We start from the raw sequence: 18,733 nt of genomic DNA on the forward strand, positions 1-18,733 counted from the left end.
TAAGGAGGGTGGTTGTGAAAAGCGCGTGTTGTATGGCTCTACGCAGATATTTACTGTATTTTATGTATTTTAGTATATTTTATGTATTGTAATATATGTGTTATTTGTGTAAATGTAATTTATGTGCTGTATCGATTAGTAGCGCTGTATTAACATTTTAATAGGATGGTAAATGTAGTTTTGTAGTTAAAAGGTAAAGTTTGTAAGTTAAAATAGGAACTATGTATGTGGGATATATTTTTAGAAAAGGAATGAGGCACTCACAGCAGATAGCAGCCACAGGACACCTGAATCTTTCAGAGAAAGAGAATTTATTGCCCCATTATCAGAAGAAACCAACTTCTTCCTGCCTTGCTCAGTCATGAAGACACTGTTTAGGATTCAGAGGAAGAAGCTGACACTGACCAGACAGAATCCTGTGTTTGAATGGAATTTATGCATCATGTATGAGGTGTATGAATATGCAACAGGCTATTGCTTTTAAGGGTTAATCCTCTGTTAACTGGATCCTTTTTTGGGCTTATTTTGCCCAGACAAAGGTACCTGTACGTCTGTACCTCTTTGTTTCTATTGTCTCACATTGTCCCAGTCCAAACTGTCCAAATTTTTATTACTCTAATTATATTACTATTTTTATAACCATTTTACTACCATTAAACTTTTAAAACTTTAAAAACAAGTGATAGGCGTTTTTCACAGTGGTGAAGCCCTGAGCAAGGTGGGGACGGGTTTATCTGGGGTCAGTGAATCAGCCCTTGCCAGGGATGGGAAGGAGCAGCACTGCCTGGTGCCAGGTGGGGTGGGAGTGCCAGCTGGGTGTCACCAGGCTGGGACAGGGCTGTGTGCAGGCAGCTGGATGGCTTCAGCCCTGCCAAGGAAAGCTGTGGGTGGCAGCTGGTTTAACCCTCCCGGGGTGCAGCTCTGTGAAATCAGTGGCCACGGCTTCAGCAGCAGCACCTCACAGAGGGACCATCTCCAGCCAGCCCAGTAACCCCTCTGGGAAAGGTGAACTCCTCCTGGCTGTGATAAACTGCTGCTTCCAGGCCATGAGGATGCTCTGAGAGCTGGAGGTGTTCACCTGGAGAAGGGAAGGCTCCAGGGAAAACTTAAAGCTCCTTCCAGAGCCTGAGGGTGTTACAGGAAGGCTGGAGAGGGCCTGGAGATGAGAGCATGGAGTGATGGGTCCATGGCTTTAAAATGAAAAGGGACAATGGCTTTCAACTGAAAAAGGGAAGGTTTGGATCGGATATTGGAAAGAAATTCTTCCCTGTGAGGGTGGTGAGACGCTGCCCAGAGCAGTTCTGGATTCCATATCCCTGGAAGTGTCCAAGGCCAGGTTGGACAAGGGTCTGAGCAACCTGGGCTGGTGCAAGGTGTCCCTGCTCATGGCACAGGGTGGGAACTGGATGTTTTTTCAAGTCCCTTTCAAGCCAAACCTTTATGATTCTCCTCCTTAGCTACGACCATTAGGAATTTTTAGGGCTGCTTAATCCACACATTCCCATCAGCTTGTTTTACCCCTCCCAGCCTGCTGCTGAATAAATGGCAGTATTGCCATCTACTGGGCAGCTGCCTCCTTCTCTCAACCTCTCAGCTGCTCAAATTGCTCCTGGGCAATGCCTGTCCTCCTCTGTGGGACCAGACACAACTCATATCTCACTAAGATATCATAGTAAAAGAAAACAAAATATTGCTTAAATGGCCCACTGGGGTTTAAGGAGACATGGGGGTGTCCTGGGGCTTGACTGGCCTGGCACACACATCCTCAGCCAGGTGAAACCATCTCCAGAAGGAAAATGCTCAAACCCCCCCACCCCCAATGGATGCACCTCTATTTTGACCAGGGAAGCTGAGTGAGGACAAAATGTGCTGCTGGTCATGCCTTACTCCATTACATCAATAGGTACATAAAACACACCAAAATTGGAATATCTGCAACAACAGAGCTGAAATATTCTGTCACAAGCACAGAGGCTTTTAATCAGCCCAGTTGAGAAGGCTGAAAAACTTGAGATTCCCTATGAACCACATGAGCCACACACTGGGCTAAAACATTACAGAATTAATAACATTCAAGGTTCTCCCTCCAAAACAAACCTGCTCCCCTGAGATCCTCTGCAAAGGAAACTATTATCTATTACATTACCCTGGAAATAAATACTTGGCTACTACTTTGGAGTAAATAGAGATGGAAACTTAATGGTACCTAAGTGCTTTTCATAGTCAGAGCATCCCAAAGCTCTCTCTGGTAATTAAGGCTGAATGGCTGTCAGGAGGCAGCAGGGCCCCTTGCAGCCACACTCCCAAATATCCATCACTTTTGCCTGCAGGTGAGCAAGAATTGATTGGTGAAGGACTGGTACAATTTCAGCTGCAGAGATTTTGGGGTTATCCTGATAAAGGACAGCAGTGCCAGGGTAGGATTTGGGTGAGGAGATGTCTGTAACCAGAACATTTTTTGCAGCCATGGCATGGCTGAGGGCCCTATTGCTGAGCTTAGCTCTGTGTGACTTGAAAGCTCCCCAGCTCTGCTGTATTTTGGGCCAGCTGAGGTGCTCGAGGGTATGAAGACTTCCCCATGGGGGTGCTGTGGAAACCCAGGGCACTGGGAATGTTTCTCTGTCTGCTCTGGGGTGCCCTGACCCCCAGGGCAGCACTGACTTTGACCCTCATTCATGGAGAAAGTTTCCTGGACATCAAGATAGACTGGAATCCACAAAAGTGTGAAATAGATTATAGAGAGCAGTGCAGGTGTGTCACTGGGTGAGAAATTGAGGTTTTGGGATTTTTAGTGTGTTGTGGGTGGAAGCAGATGGAGGGCACAGGGTGTCATCCTGGGTTTCTTCTTCATGCTTCTTCTTCCTTCTTCTTCATGGGTTTGGGTGGCATTTTGTAATTGGGCAGAAAAGTCCCCATTGCAGCTCTGTGGGATCAGTGATTGGGTTAAAAGGGAAAATAATCCAGGTGTCAGTTCTTAATTGGATAGTTTAGTCTGAAAAGACCTTGGAACAAGAGATTGTTGGCCATTTTGTGCCTTCTAATGAAAAGCTGCCCAACTCACAGTAGTGAGACTGTTTTACTGATAAGAAATAATAAACACCTGAGTCTGAACATGAACCAGCATCTCAAGTGCCTTCAATCCAGACCCAGAGAAACCCACAACTGGAACCCCCACAGTGGAGAGATGACAAGGGACCTCAGGAGAGCTGTGTCCCTTTGACACAGAAGGATGGGATGGCATATAATGGGATAGAACATTCTCAGACATTTCTAATGCCACTGACCCCTATATTTGATCTGTGCATCCCCTGTTTCACAGTATCTGCAGCCTCCCCTCTCAAAATATCCCAAAGTGTTGCAGCCACCCTTACACTCACCAGAGCACCCTACACCTGGTAGAGCCAGCCCCCCAGGAGCTAATTCTCCTGTTGCCATGGTTATCTCCTTTTTCTGCTCTCCATAAACACATGGGCAGCACCAGTTTTCCAAAATCTACTTAATTCCCTGCTTCAGCTGCACCCTCACCACTCAGTTTTGGGGACAAGGATGTGGACATTCCCTATGAGCATTGTAACAGTTGTGTTTCCCCAGTGCCTCTGGATATGATATTGCTGTTAAACCTATCATCTCCACACAGTAAATCCTGTGGAGCTCTGCATTTCCCACAGGCTTCCCAAGCTGGGCTCCTGGGATCAGAGTTTTGCCCAGCAGTGCTGAGGAACACGCAGCTCCAACCAGGCACTTGGATGGAAAGAGGGAAAGGAGGCACAGGAGAGGCACACATGCCCTGACCATGTGCTGCCAGCTCCTGCCTCCCTCTTATCCTACACAATAAATCATGGCTGAGCAGCACAAGCTGTTCCTGTCAGCAAAATGCAGAAAGAAAACTCTGCTCTTGGCACTGGGGACGTGATAATGACCCTGAATTAGAGCTGTGTGTCTCCAGCACCTGATTCTCCTCCTCCTGAGGGTACAGCCTGAGGTTTCTCCTCCTGGCAGTTGTAGGAACAGGTCCAGGACTTGTTTATGTGGAGGAAGGGTTTAAAGGAGCAATGTCCAGCCTGGATTGCAGGGCAGCTTGTGACCAGAGTTTCAAGCAGCTGATGGAGACCACAGGGGTCATTGCACAACTGTGGGCAGAAGCAGGGACAGCTTGTCACTGCTGTCACATCAGGGGACAAACAGGGGCTGGCTGTGGTGGTCTGGGTTGTGGCAGGGCATGTGCACACTCCATAAATCCCTGCTGTGGTCCCAGTAGCTGCAACATCCCCAGTGATTCCCAGCTCTGCTCAGCCCTGGCCAGGGACAGAGGCTGATGAGAAATTGGGACCCTCTGGGACATCCAAAACCCCCCTCACACCAAGCACACAGGGTTAGACCCCCCCAGCCCAGGCATCAGGCACAGAAATACTTCACTTCTCAGCATCTGAGTAATTTTGGGAAGTAGTTTGAGAGGCTCCCTTTGTAAGCTGTCATTTCTCAAAATCTTTGATCTTGTGTCTTCTTAATTCCTTCTTTTTGAAGGAAAAACTTGAATACAGTCAGGCAGGGTCTCAGGTGCCAATGAACTCCTGACATTTGGCTGCTGAGTGTTCTTAGAAGGGACATTCCTAGGACAGAGCACACCCAGGCTCTTTCAGAAGTGTCCTGTCCATGGCAGGGGCTGGAATTAGATGATAACTTTAACCTGAACCATTCTGGGATTTTGTGATAGAGCAGCAGAAATCACACATGCTGTCCTAAAAGGAGCAAGAGCCACTCAGTACTATTAAGGGGTGGGAAAACTGAGATTCAGGGGGTTTTAATTTGTCAGAAGAGGAGAACTGCCAAACTACTGAGCACCCAGGAGACACTGCCAAGTGCAGCATAATAAAGTTGAGAGCCAAGAATACAGCCAGGACTTTGCTCCTTCACAAGCCTTACAGAAAACACCCCTGGTTTCATTTTCTTTTGCCATAATAAGGAAGATTTAACTGTTTGCAGAGCAGAGCTCTGGGAAACAGAGGTGAAAAGCAGCTCCTGTGTGTCATTGCTTATCTGTGAGTCTGCAAGCAAACGCAGAGGGCAAAGTGCAAGGCTGAGACATGGCACCTTATCAGTCTTGGCCCAAAAAGCTCCTTCAGCAGTCGGTGATAACGGTGTGTGACATTCCCTTGGTTGGCCAATGCCCTCTAGTGGCCTCTGGAGAGGAGAATTGAGCATTCCCCAAAGAGGACTTTGCTAAAATAGTGCTGTGCCCCAGGTGTGTGCAGGTTTTAGGAGATGTGGGAACCCAGGACATTCCTCTGGCTGCCCTGGAGGACTCCAGACCCTGGCAGGGGCTCAGAGACCTTGGCACAGAGTCAAAAACACCTGTGCCTTTGATTTTAGCCCATGGAAACAATTACCAACTTTGTGTGAAGGGTTACAAGCCACAAGGGTTTGAGTAGAATGATAGTTAATTTGTCACAGGGTGAAAAAGTGGAATTTTGGGGATTTAGAATGGGGGTTCAGGAGGCAAGATGGAGGAATCTGGGCATGTCCTGTCCTTCTTCTCCTTCTTCTTGTCCTCCATCTTCTTCTGGGATGGTGACACTTCTGGATTGGTTTAGAGTACAGACAGACTGTCTAACATAGGTGATAGGTATTGGAAAATTATTGTAAATAAAGTACACGTAGTTCTCAGTATAAAAAACTAACAGTGCCCCAAGGGTGGTCAGTGTGCCTCAACCTGACCTGCTGGACAGACCTCAGCAGGTCAGAGAAAGAATGTAATGGATAAGAGAAAATAAACAACCTTTAAAACCAGAGCTGAGGAATCTCGACTTCTTCTTCGGTCACAGGGCTGGGAAAAAAGATTTTAATACCTCAGGAGCCATTTCAGCAACACAAAACTTGAGAGGAGAGATAGGACATAGGTGGTTTAAAATTATTAAAGAGCTAAATTGAAATCCTTCATCTATAAATGTGCATCTCACACACAGCAAAAGGGAGAGAGGGGAGGTTGTGGGGTTCCCTGTGTTTTCCAAGAGGATGGTCTTGTAGTTTTTAGAATGATTTGGGTTGGAAGACACCTTAAAGGTCATCTCATTCCAACCCCCTGCCATGGGCAGTGATACCTGCCACTATCTCAGGTTGCTCCAAGCCCCCGCCAACCTGGCCTTGAACTCTTCTAGGGATGGAGAAGGGATGGTTTTGCAGATCATCAAAAGAGAAATCTTGCTTTATTGTTCACATACATCTTTTCCTCCATCTTCCCCCTTCCCTCCCTTTACCAGCTCTGCTGTGTGTGTAATATTTGGAAATATTATTCACTGCAGACAGGCTTGCCCAGACTGAATAAGGGCCTCTGCACCCCTAACAGCACAGGGGATTGTTTTACACAGAATTTATTGCTCCCTGCTAGAAGAACATGCACCAGAAATGCCCTTTTCTATGTTCTCAGTCTTAAAAAAATCATCCTGTACAGACTGAATTTAAGAACAAGTTGGATGGATTGTGCTTTCTATGGGTTGAGTTTGCCAATACACTTGAGGAAAATGCTCTCTTTAGGAGCATCTCTATGATTGAAGCTGTTTGTTTGGGAATATGATGAGAAGCCAGTCCTGCAAGCAAAACCTGTGCTGGCTGCTGTGAGAACAGATCAGGACAGGAGGATTTGTACTGATCCCAGCAGCATCACACACTGCTCTGCTCCCACTGACCTGGAAGCACCAAGCTGACCACCCCTGCCCCTGGTGGGGTTATCTAAGGAACCCCTGTCTTGGTTTGAAAAGAGGAAGGTTTGCAGAGGAAGGCAGGAACCTCCCCTGAAATGGAAAATGTAAATCCCTCCCTCCAAATTGTTATAATTTTGAAATTAAGGGGCTCTCAGGAAAAGAGATGGGAGTAGGAATAACAGTTTTTATTAGGGAATATATTAAAAAAAATAAAAAATGCAGTGATACAAAACAACCCTGCCAGAGTCAGAGCAGTCCCTGTCCCCCTGTGTGTCAGGGGGTGGCACAGCCCCATCCCATGGGGGCTCAGCCCTCCTGCAGTGCCAGCTGTGGCTCTGCTGGAGCAGGGATCCTGCACAAGGGGGGAGTTTTCCTCTGCAGCTCCAGGGCTGCTGGAGATGGGCCTGGGCTCCCTCTGGCAATGCAGGGCAGCAGAAGCTGCTCCTCTGGCAATGCACTGGGCAAAGGCTGCTGGGCTGTCCCAGCACCTCAGATTGGATCCAGGTAGGAATGCTTGGCTCCTCCCCTGGGCGGAGCATCTCCCCATGGGATGCTGGGATTGGATCAGCCCTGCAGGGACACTCAGTGGCCATGGACAGCAGAGATCTCCTGGAGGGAGGATTGGCTGTGGGAGAGATAAAGAGAAAACTGCCCCATGGACAGCAGAGAACGGCCCCATCAGATAGGAACAGGATAAACACACCCATTTCCAACCTAAGGAAACCCCTCAAGGAGAAAAATCCATCACGACCATTTTCTGCAGGTTTGGTGCCAAAATGACAGCCCTGCCCAGCCCCAGGTCAAGGGCACTGTCACAGGCTGGGAATTCCCTGAGCCTCCTTCCCTGCTGAAGGGCTTGGACCCAGTGCCTAAGGCAGAGCAAACACACCCACAGGCTGCACTCACTGAGACTTCATTACACCAATATTAGCCAAATCTTACTGTTAATAACCCAGAGAGGTGAAGGAGGGATGAGAGGAGGATTAAAGAGCACAGGTGCTTAATTTTATCTCATACATTCATGCACTAAGTGAACCTTCTCTAGAAACCTCTGTTATTCTCCATAGTCAGGAAATCAAAAAAGCAGGTTAACTAAGTGAACCTTCTCTAGAAACCTCTGTTATTCTCCATAGTCAGGAAATCAAAAAAGCAGGTTAATTCTGCCTCTCAGCAGAGAGGCAGAATAAGGCATGTCTCCATCTCAAGGAATGGTCTGAAGTGGATTTGTTGCTTTGTTGGTTTGTTATTTTTTTGTTTGGTTTGTGGCTGGTTTGTTCCCAGCTGAGCCAAAGGAATGCTCTAACACCCTATTCCCACCTTTTGGACAGCAGTGGCCTCCCTCTACCCAACACTGATTTAAAATACCTTTCCCCACCTTTCTTTCCAGCAAAACCCACAATGTACAGAGGCTTTTCCACAAAACCATCCCCTGTTGGAATTCAGTGCATCCCTCCGGGTGTCCAGAGTTGCCAAGGACCCTGCCAGGGGGCTCAGAGACCCTGGCACACAGCCCAGAACATCTGTGGATTTGATTTTGACCCCTGGAGCAAGTTACCAGCTTTGTATGAGGACTGAAAGTCACAGAGATTTGAATAGTATAATAATAATAATATTATCACAGGGTGAAAATGTAGATTTTAGGATTTTTGGTATGGGGGTTATGGGGACAAGATGGAGGAATCTGGGCATGTCTAGCCTTTCTTCTTCTTCTTGTTCTCCATCTTCTGCTGTGATGCTGGCACTTTGGGATTGGATTAGAGTAGAAGCTCACTGTCTAACATAGGTGATGGGTATTGGGAATTAAGTGTAAATATGTGATATGTAGTTTGTAGTATAAAAGGACAACACCACCTTGGGGGTGGTCAGAGTGCCTGTGGCTGCCCTGCTGAGCAGATCTTGGCTGGGCAGAAAGAAAATTTTATAGACAAGAATTAATAAACAACCTCAAGACCGAAAAGTGAAGAGTCCAGACTCGTTCTTCAGCCGCGCGGGCCGAAGCAGAGACACCCTGCACATCTCGGGGCAGCAAATATCAACAGCAACCTGAGAATCCCCTGTGCCTGGGAAAAGGCTGCTCCTTGTGCCAGCCATTATTTATGACTGAGAAAAGAACTCGTTGCTCATTCCCAAATGTAAAGCTGAGTGTGGACTGTGCAGCACTGCAGGATTTGCACTTCTAGAGATGCTTCATGTTTGCTGCATTTCCCATCCAGCTAATTCCTCCCATGGTTTCCTGCAGCAAGGTTTTGTCTGGGTGAATGGTGATGATAATTTTTTGGACACACAGCCCAGTTCCTGCCTGGCTTGAATTTTGTCTGTGGCCCTCAGCAGAGCATTTCAGCTCTGAGGCAGCAGCTGCTTCCTTAAAATTGTTGGACTACACCAAAAGTAGCATCAAATATCCTGATTTTAGACCTCCCCAGATCTCCCTGTTCCACTCCTAATGGCTTAATAAACAGAAAAAACTGCTCTGAATGAAAAATAAATGAAAAATCCCTCTGGCCAACTCCTTGCTTTCAGGGGGGATGCACAGGCATGAAGCAACTCATGCTGTAGATCCAGTCCATGTAGGCTGACACACATGTGGAGACTGTTGGCCTGTGGTGGGTGTTACAGTAAGGAACTGACCCAAAACTCACCATCCCATGGACTTCCCAGTGATCATCCCTGCAGCAGTAGAGAGAGCCCCCAGAGTGCCCCTGGACTGGAGGAAGGAAAGGAAATATTCAGCCAAATTATCTGCATAGGATTAAGGAGCACTAGAGACTTCAAATATGTGAGAAGATAAAGGCTTTTCCTGGGCCCACAACCTGTCACACACACAAAAAATTACACTAAATATCTACACACCTATAATTATCCCATACCTATAACTGTATTATATATAATTGTACAACCTGCTTCATTTCTTTATGTTTCTATCTTATATTCCTGTATTTACATAATCACACATAAGGTATTTTTCCATAATTCTTTAGGGCTCTACATGGCTGCTTTTATTAGAAGCCCCCTTTGTAGTGAAGGGAATAGAGGAAGAGGTAACAAGTATTTATTGATTTCAATTCTATATGTTTCTATATTATATTCCTATATTTACATAATCACACATAATGTACTTTTCCCACAATTTTTTAAGGGCTCTGCGTGGCTGCTTTTATTAGAAGCCACCTTGCAGTGAAGGGAATAGAGGAAGAGGTAACAAGTATTTCTTGACTTCACATGCCAAACTCTTGGAATCTCTGCTAGTCAGAGTGACCCCAAGATGTGTTAAAAAGTCTCTTTTCCCAGCCTGGCAGTCAAAGAAGGAGTCAGAGCTCTTCAGTTCTCATTCTCAAGGTTGTTTATTGTTTTTATTGATAAAATTCTTTCTCTGACCCGCTGAGATCTGTCCAGCAGGTTGAGTTGAGGCACTCTGCTGGCCCTCGGGGTGGTTTTATCTTTTTATACTAAAAAACCTACGTGTACACTATTTACAATAACTTCCCAATACCTATCACCTGTGTTAGACAGTGAGCTTCTACTCTAAACCAATCTAAAAGTGCCAACATCACCCAGAAGATGGAGGCTAGGAAGAAGAAGGAAAAGGGCAAGGCATGCCCAAATTCCTCCATCTTGGGACCCCAAGCCTTCATTCTAAAAACCCCAAAAATCTATTTTTCACTCCGTGATAAATTCACTATCATTCTACTTAAACTTTCTTGACTTGTAATTCTTCATATAAAGGTTGGGAATTGTTTTTTCCAAGGGCTAAATCAAAGGCACAGGGGTCCTGGGCTCTGTGTCAAGGTCTCTGAGCCCCCTGGGCAGGGGCTGGAGCCCTCCAGGGCAGCCAGAGGAATTTCCTGGGTTCCGACACCAAACCTCCTTGCCTTGATGCTGAGGCCACCTGGATCCTCTGGGATAGTGGGAACCTCTCAATTTCTTCTTTTTCCACCTAATCTGGGCCAGAGGGAGGTGTAGGACAGAGCCCAGACTTGCAGCAAGCTCAGCTGTTAACAGAATGGATGGGATGGAGGAGGGTGACAGGCAAGAGGCAGCAATGCCTGGCTCAGGGTGCAACAGCACAGCAGCATTGACAGAGAGGACAAACTTCCTTGTAGTTTCACCATGCAGAGCCCTTAAAAATTGTGGAAAAATACATTATGTGTGATTATGTAAATACAGGAATATAATATAGAAACATGTAGAAGTGAAGCAGGTTGTACAATTGTACATAATACAGTTAAAGGTACGGGATAATTATAGGTCAGGGCAGAGGCAACTTTCAGGGAAAAAAAAAAAAAACAACAAAAACCCCTTGTCCCCAGGTTCAGGTCCTTGGGACATGCTGCTGAGAGACAGGGCCAATCTACTCCCCAAAATCAGAGGGGAGAGGTGAATCCTGGGGGTCTGGAGGTTTTTCTCTCTGCTTGCTGATCTCTAGAGCAATGTGGAGAAGGTCTGGTTTCAGCAGAAAGCAGCAGAGGGGCCAGGATTTGCAGGAGAGCTATTGCAGGTGGAGAAATGGCAAAACCAGAACTTGAGTTCTGATTTTCTTCTGGTTTTCTGGTTTTCAAAACCAGAACTGAGGCACAGCAAGGTGAGAGAAGAAGGAAAAAGAAAGAGAGCAGCTTGAAACCCCTCTGATTATAAGAGCTCTCACACTGCATCCTGCCCTCACACCATCTCCACCTGCACACAGCATGGTGTCCTCTGCCTGGGGTCCCCACCAGCCCTCCTGGGAGCAGATCTCATGGTCCACCACTGGCAGCATCCCCTCCTGCAGCCTGGCTCTGCTGTGCTGCCCCTGCACAGGAGAGGGGACATGAGAGGGGGTGACACCTTGGCCCAGCAGCTCCAGGGGCTGAGGAAAGAAGTTTTATCTATATGGTGGTCATCCTGGACACTCCTAATTCCCCCTTACTCACCTCTGACCCCTCCACAGGCAGTAACATAGCAGGGATAGTCACTGGGTAAAATTTCTGTCTTCCCAGCTCAACTGATCTGTTGGCATTGGCAGGAGATTCGAGGTGCAGCGGGGCAATGTCAGAGCTGAAACAGAGCACAGGTGAAAGATTCCTCACTGGAAATCCTGGGTGAGGCATGAACCACACATCCTCACTGCCTTTTCATCACTCACACAAGGTTTCAGCCCCTGTGTGATGATAGAAATAAATGCAAATATAATTAATTATTCCTTACAGCTACCACAGGTGACAGCAAAACAGGAGCAACTAAGAGAGAAAAGGCCAAGGTACAGGCTGATAATAGAGATAACACTCCCCAAAAGTCTCCTGCAGGTTTGGGGTGAATTTTGGTGGACCCTGGGTGGACAGACATGTCTCTGAGGGGGGTTTGAGACAGCCCTGCAGCATTTTCCTGTTTGCTTTCCTTCAGCAGATGCACACAGGGCTGTGACAGCAGGCAAACCCCTGAATCTTCAGCACATCCTGCATCCATCTGTTTTTTTTACCCAAGATGGGGAAAACAGGCCCAACCTGGGTGAAACAGGGCTGAGATCATCCACGTGGACACCATGGAACACCTCCAAGAGAGGAAGCCATTGGGGAAATGTCCTTTGCAGCATCTTCCAGTGCTTCCCACAAATTCAGCCACACTGGGAGTTGGACTGAACATACCCATAAATGCTGGTGAGAGACGATGCTCAGTATCCTTCAGCTATCTGACAGTAAAATTAATTACCTATTGTATTTGCTGGGAATGCCTGGCAAAGGCAGGAATGATGACTCTGACTCCATGTTCTCAGAAGGCTAATTTATTACTTTATAATACTATATTATATTAAAGAATGCTATACTAAACTATACTAAAGAATACAGAAAGGATACTTATAGAAGGCTAAAAAGATAATAATGAAAACTCCTGACTCTTTCCAGAGTCCTGACACAGCTTGGCCCTGATTGGCCAAAGAGTGAAAACAACTCACAGCAGAATCCAATGAAACAATCACCTGTGGGTGAACAATCTCCAAACACATTCCACATGTGAGCACAACACAGGAGAAGCAAATGAGATGAGAATTGTTTTCCTTTTTCCTCTGAGGCCTCTCAGCTTCCCAGGAGAAAAATCCTGGGTGAAGGGATTTTTCCAGAGAATGTGAATGCTACAATTACTCCTTGGCAATGTCAGTGGGATTCCAGCCATGATGGGGTGAAGTTTGCATCCACGCCAACCCAGTACTCGGTGCCATCCCCCTCCAGGAGGTTGAGCTCACCCAGAGCCACCTGGTAGGATGCTCCTGGGGCCCTGGAAATGAATCACAGAGTAACTGGTGGGAAATCTACTCCCCACTGAGTGCTTTGCAGAGCAATTCCTGCACAACACAGACCTTCCACCAGTGTCACCATTTCCAATGCACCCTCCACCACAGGATTTTCAATACACCGCAGCCAAATTTGCTGTGAGTGGGTCTGGAGAAGGGCAGGGAAGCTGGGGAATTAGCAGCTGAGGGAGCTGGGGGTGTTCAGCCTGGAAAAAAGGAGGCTCAGAAGGGACCTTGTTGCTCTCTGCAACTCCCTGAAAAGAAAGTTCTAGCAAGGTGGGAGTTGGTCTCTTCTCCCAGGTGACAAGTACAGAATGAGAGGATATGGCCAATGGATATTGGGAAAAATTTCTTCACTGAAAGGGTGGTCAGGGCTTGGAACAGGCTGTCCAGGGCAGTGGTGGAGCCACCATCCCTGGAGGTGTTTAAATGATGTGTAGATGTGGCACTTGGGGACAGGGTTTAGTGGTGGGCTTGGCAGTGTTGGGTTAGTGACTGCACTCAACGATTTTAGAGGACTTTTCAAACCTAAATTGTGTCTCTAAGTAGTTTTATGAATCAGGAACTGCTGCCTGCAGTTTGCTGGTGAAGGAACTGGAGGTGCAGCATCAGCTACTGCAGTGCTGAGTTTGGACTTGAACAAGAACATTTTCCATTTCTTCACCTTTCTGGTGAAGGACCAGCTGCTTACACTTTATTTTAAATACAATCACTAAAGGCAGGAGCAATTAAAGGGGAGTGTTGGCTTGCTGGTGTGCGTGTCACGGCCTGAGAGCAAGCCAACACCCCTTTTGTTCTGTCTTTCCATCTCTGTGCAGGTCTCTCAGGATGCAAACCCACGAGGAATGCTCACACTCACACTCATGCAAATGCACCTCCTCTTATGCAAATCAGCAATCAGCTTGATTTCCACTCCCAGGAAGTCAGCGATTAATATGTAAATTCAAGGCTGAAGCCAGCAGAGCTCTGTAGCTCCCCTGATTAAGTGAGCAGGGAGATGTCCAGCTGTGCAACACAGGCACCAGCTCTGAGGAGGAAAAGGGTCTGGCTCCCACCTGCAGCAAGAATGAGGAGCAGAAGAGGAGTTTGAACAGTTTTTATCCTACCCACGCACTGAGGCAGTGCAGCATTTGCTGCTGACAAGGGTTCCACCACAAATGTGGATGTAGTACCCTGAATTGTTGGGCTAGAAATTTGAAGAGATACCTGGATCAAACAACAACATATTTTATACCCAAGCCATGCCATGGTTCTGCAGAAACTGTCTGGCTTTGGATAGTGGAAGTTGTTATTTTCTCACTGGTTTGTTTTTTTTGGTTTTTTTTTGTTTTGTTTTGTTTTCTTTTAATGTAAGGCTTTTTTTCAAGTATAAGATTCCAGCACTACCTGCCACTTCCAGCTGTTTGGTTGGGCTCCACTCACTCACCCTGCCAGCACATCCCTCAGGGCAGTCCCAGAGATTGCCCCTAACACAATAAAGCAAGGAGAGCAGTTTGTTGTGTGGACTCCTAAAGAGCAATAGTGACCACAGCCAGCCAGGTCTGGAAAATGGAGTGGTTGAGGCTTGCACGTGGTGACACTGTGGTCATTCTCCATCCTGGAGTGAAATTTTCATCCTCCCTGAGTGAAAAAGACCATAAAAGGTCTTCAAGATACAAAGCTCTCATATAAATTGATTTGTTTCCCACCTCCAACTCCACCTTTTCCTACCATGTTACATCCCCTTTTCTTTTGGGTTGCAGGTTTTTGCTCCCTCAGAAAACTCCCAAATATTTCTCATGGACATAATGCTCCCACAATAGAGGAAAACCCTTCCACATTAGGTTTTGGCCTAGCACAGAAACTGAAGAGAAAAAAAAATTATATGCTTTAATCTTCACCACTTAGAGTTTGAGAGCTTCACCCTTTCCCAGCTCAAATAAATTGAAACTTACCCAGGCAACTGAGAAGAACCAGAAACTGAAACATCTTTCATGAAATGGTCCCATCTTTTTCTAAGAAAATGTCTTTTCATACTAAAATATCTGCCAAGAAGCTGTGTCTAAATCTGGGATCAATGCAGCTTATCTATACCCATAACTCATTGAACTGATCAAAAATATTCTCTCTGTGGAAAAAACCCAACTGCTCAATGTAGAGCCCAAGGCTACACAAACACCTCCACACTGTATGGTTCCCACAGAGACATGAGGCAGAAAAATCCTGAGAAATTCGGAGTTCTCTCAAAACAAGTCAAAAACAAGGCAGGGCAACCCCAGGCTCGAGAGGCCATGGGTGCACATGTTGTATTATTATGCACATGTTGTGTCACCTCTCTTGTAAGAGATTTATTTATTTATTTATCAATCCAACTTCCTGCTGCTCCATGTGACATGAACTGATCTTTGTCAGAAACCAGAGCTTTTTTTATATCCCCATTAACTGCAGTTCTTTATATTTTGTGCTTGTGGAATGTCATGATTTATATCCATGTAATGGTTAAAGGTGCAATCAGGGAGCATAGTAGATGCATTAGTTCTTCAGTTAAATATAGATATAGATATAATATATCTATATATATCTATATTTATATCTATATCTATATCTGTATTTATATAGATAAATACAGATATAGGTATAAATATAGATAATATAAATATATAAAAATAGATAAAATATATAACAATAGAACAATAAAAATATAAACTATAATATATATAAAATTATAAAAATATAATATATAAATTTATGAATATATAACAATTTTTATATATATATATATATATATATATACACACACACAAAATATAAACACAGCCCTACTTTTTGTTTCCAGAGAGGAAGGAAACAAGAAATGCCTACAGCTGATGGAAATCCAGAGACTGGCTTCCATGGTCAAGGGAAATTCTCTTGGGACTCACAGGCCATCCATGAGTGGGAAGTAAATCTCACCTTGAGCTGCAGTCAGAGAGCAGCTGTCAAGTAAAAAAAGGGAGAGTTAAGGAAATGAACTGGAGAATACAGCAAGGGTCACCTAGCCAGGTGTGCTAATGGGATCCACTCTCCATGGAATGCATGATCCAGCACCTTTCCCATATAGTCCCTACAGTCCTCTTTCACAAATCATTTTTATTTTAGTGGGAGCCATAAAAAACCCAGTGTGATATTTCAGCACTGAGACCCCTTTTCTAGTCCTTGAGCACATTTCCGCCTTACATCACAGGTCATTTTCACCTCCCAGTCAGTTTTGGTAGGAGGTCAGAAAGTGGCCTCCTACCCAAGCAGTGCCTTCCCTCATCTTCACTGCATTCATCATCCCAGTTAGGCCTGGCCAACTCATTTCCTACCACTAATTTATTTTTCCAAAGGCTTTATGTGTACCCTGCATACAGCCATGTTTAAGAATGCAGTTGTTTATTCTCCTTTTGGACATCAGACATTTATCTTGAGCAGTTGTTTGTCCATAATCTGTCCTCCCCAGCCATGCACACGCCATCCTTGCCGTGGCTTTGATGCTGGGCTGTGTTGTAATGCCCAAAGGAGAAATAAATTACACTGGGGATGATGAATTACAGCTGTTTCCAGAATTCCTCCTCTCCAGGCATTGTTTCAGTTCAGAGCTCTTGAGGGATGTCTGCATTTCCCTCGGGACCCAAAATGATCATCGTGTCCAACTCCAACACCACAAAACCAACTCAAGCAGCCCTGTTTGTGTCCATATGGCAGAACCCTTTTATCTCCAGAACAGAAAGGTCTCATCCATGTTGTCTGTGGGCCCCTGTCCACACTGGCTTTCCAAACCATGTGTAAAAGTTGCTATGAGGTGTAGTAAACCCCATAGATTTAGGAAAAGCACCATGGAGGATATGAACAATAGGAATGCTGAAACAGCAAAAGAAAATTCCTGTTTTCTTGTCCTCCACCCCTTAACCTACCTCTGTAACCCTATAAGGCAATGTCATGTTAACCCCTTACCCATTGGTCAAGCTTGGATCCTTTCCAACCCTATAAAAGAAGCATACTGTACCCCATTAGGGGAGAAAGAAGAAGAGCAGAGACCCTTCACGGACCTCCCCAAATAAAGCCATCTTCGTGGAACAGCCTGCGCCTTCTCCTTCTCCTCTCTCTCCGTCTGCTGCAGCCTCAAGCCCAGGGCACCACTACCTAGCAAGCAGAGCTGAAATCCTGAGAGCTTGCAATCACTATAGAGCTGATAATCACCATGCTTGCTAGATGGTAGCCCTGCGGTCTTGGCATGAGCGAGCGAGCTTCGGGCACCCGGTCCCTGCCCAGGGACTGAGCTCCTGAGCCCTAGTGCTCTGCATTATGATAAGGCCAAATAAGAGGCTTTATTAATGAGGGGCACAGGCTGGTGCAAACCAGTGTTATGCCAGTTTATTAACAGTTTTCTGTCCAGAAAAAGCAGAATATCTCAGTTGGTGCTCTAGCACTGCTTAGTTGATTGGACCTCTGGAATTGTTTCAATAATTAGTGATCTAGCACTCTTTAATTAGTATACAGCCTTTTGTCCTCATTCACAGAGGATCAGGATTAAATATTTTGATGACAGAAGCATTTTCTAGGTGAGCAGAATATTTTAGGAGGGATAGGAAGCATAAGAGGGTTGTGGGGGATAGGAAGGGTCTTGGGGAAAGATTCCAGGACTGTACAAGCAAATAAGGTATTTGGGTGGACTTGATCAGATCCATTGTGAGTTATTGAGCACAGAAATGAGGATGAAATCATCTTTCAGGGAGGCCTTAAAGCACAAACTGAATTCCAGACATATGTACGCATACATATATATATATATATATATATATATATATACTCACTTTAATGTTAAAAAATGTCTATCAGATTTAAAGTTGCTCTCATGAAATACAGATACTTAATCCATATTTACTGTTGTTTCATAAGGTGATGTTTGATGGAGAGGGCAATGGGCTGAATAACATCCCCAGTTCAGCACACCCTGGGCACACACATTCATGAGAAATGCTACCTGAGCAATTTATCAGGCAGCTGAGGTTCAGAACTGCTGCCTGATAAATTTATAGGGCAGCTGAGGTGCAGGGAAGTTCTAATGCACACAGAAGCTGCTCTGGGAGTGATTTTTTAAACAAGTTTGAGGGACAGATTGTTGAAGGCACATGGAACATGAGAGGGTCTGACTTGATGAAGTTACAAGATTGAGGGATTTTTAGCGCACACAAGTAAAAGGGAAAGGGATAAACAAAACACAGGGACACAGGTCTGGCAGACAAGGGATGAACAGGGTGGGGATGAAGAACAAAAGTGTCTAAACCAGCACTGATGGGCCATTAAGGAATTAACTACAGGCAGAGCTTTTTTGGAGGGAGCAAATTGGGAAGGTGCAACTGCTAAGAAGGAAAAAAGAAGATGGACTTGAGGATTTGGGGTACTCAAGGGGGCTGTGCAGGGCAAGTGGTTGGACTTGGGGATCTTAGAGGTCTTTCCCAACCTTGGTGATGCCATGATTCCGTGACTTGGAGGCAAGGAGAGATCACCCAGCAGGTGTGAGGGTCTGTTGGTGTTCCCACTGGGGGTTCCAGCAGCTGGGCAGGAGAAATCCCAGGTTCTGGGGGTTGCTGGAGATGCCAGGCCTTATATAATGTTCTTAACACAGACTATTGCATATGGCAGAGTTACTGGTTTTATTTAAAGCCTTTCTGCACCATCTGGGGAGGTCATGGATTCAGGACTGCTTTGGCACATGTTCTACTCAGGGAGTAAACCAGTGCATAGGGCTCAGTGAGTGGGGAGATGAGTA

The sequence above is a fragment of the Molothrus aeneus genome, chromosome 1 (assembly GCF_037042795.1).
Source record: "Molothrus aeneus isolate 106 chromosome 1, BPBGC_Maene_1.0, whole genome shotgun sequence".
NCBI lineage: Eukaryota > Metazoa > Chordata > Aves > Passeriformes > Icteridae > Molothrus > Molothrus aeneus.